This window comes from Chrysochloris asiatica, unplaced genomic scaffold (genome assembly GCF_000296735.1).
Source record: "Chrysochloris asiatica unplaced genomic scaffold, ChrAsi1.0 scaffold00023, whole genome shotgun sequence".
Lineage (NCBI taxonomy): Eukaryota > Metazoa > Chordata > Mammalia > Afrosoricida > Chrysochloridae > Chrysochloris > Chrysochloris asiatica.
Window position 1 is genome coordinate 17,724,825 of NW_006408541.1, and position 1,433 is coordinate 17,726,257.

The window sequence follows — 1,433 nt, forward strand, 5'->3', positions numbered from 1 at the left end:
GCCGAAGTTTGGGCCTGTCCTGCTGGGTGAAGCTGAACGGCTGAGACAGGGCCAGGTGTTTGCAGTACTGCAACACAAAGGCTCCACCGTCCTTGTCATTCTTCTGCCTGGCCACATTCATTTTGAAGTAACCTTTCCAGCCCTGGTGGAAATCCAGTCGGTCTTTCTTTACTGCCTCTGCCTGTAGATACTTGGCAATATGCTTAGGACAACGGCCGTTTAGGGTACGCTGTGAGTCAAAATAGGTGATGGTGCGCCACCTCACGTCAACTGAGATGAGAGACCAATGCACCTCCAAGTGGATGTGGATTAGCAGCAGCGCCTTATTGAAGATGTCCATGTTTTTGATCCACCTTTTCACCCCATCGTAACCCTTGGTACGGAGTTTATCGTAGAAGAACCTGTTGAAGAAATGTACCTTTTCTGGGACCGTGTTCATGACCAGGTCTCCATACATGTTCATCACCTGGTCATTGAGCCAGTTCTGTCCATACAAGGTCCCCAAGTCATTCATGCCACTTATAGGTCGCTCTGAAGCCCCTCACCGTGGCATTGCCTCGCATCCTCTGGTAGGACTGAATCAGCTGCAGTACTAGGCCTTTCCTGGAAGGTGTGGAAAACTCCTGCTGGAAAATAAATGTCTTCCAATTTTTCTACTACCTCATCAGTGCTGAGGGGGATGAGGCTGCTGTAAGTTTAAAGGAATTCATCCAAGATGCTTTGCACACAGGTCACATGCTCCTCCAGCAGTGGGCTGTACTAGCCAGCTTTCTCCCCAGGCTGCTCTGCCTCTTCCACAGCGCCCAAATCTGAGCCCTGAAAAACTCCTGGACCACATGGTCCCTGATACATGGTGGGAGGATACAAAAGAATATGTGTGATGAAAAGCACACACCTTTCTTGATTTTAAGCCATTCCATATTTCCTTGTTCTTTTCTAATAATTGCCTCCTGGTCTTTGTACAGGTTCCTCATGAGCACAATGAAGGGTTCTGGAATACCCATTTGTCTTAGGCTGGGTTTTCTGGAGAAGCAAAACTAGTGAAACAAATTTTTGTATCTGTACAAAGAGAAGTTTGTTAATCTTACAATTGTGGAGTTTCAGTTCCCCAGAGGAAATGAGAAAATGAGTTCCTCTCATGTGTCCATTATATTGGGGCAGGCTACACCCGCAAAGAAGCATTCCTTTAATTGATTGGCTGCTCATAGACACTCATCAGAGTTAACTATGCCTGCATTGGATTTCATCACCATGGGACTAAGCACATCACAACTGCTAAACCTCTGAAAGTCCTGGCCTAGTCAAGTTAACACAAATCCCTAACCATTACATTCCATCCTTGTCAACTTGATCCCTATAAACTATATGCATAATCTAAATAAAGAAAATTGTAGCATAATATAACTAAAACACTCCAGCCGAAAATGCACTGG

The 1,433-nt window shown here is 45.6% G+C and overlaps 1 pseudogene; it reads right to left on the reverse strand.

The window, feature by feature from the left end:
* The window catches only part of LOC102841167, a 3,590-nt pseudogene extending 2,738 nt beyond the window's left edge, over nucleotides 1-852 (reverse strand).
* Between the last annotated feature and the right edge of the window lie 581 nt (nucleotides 853-1,433).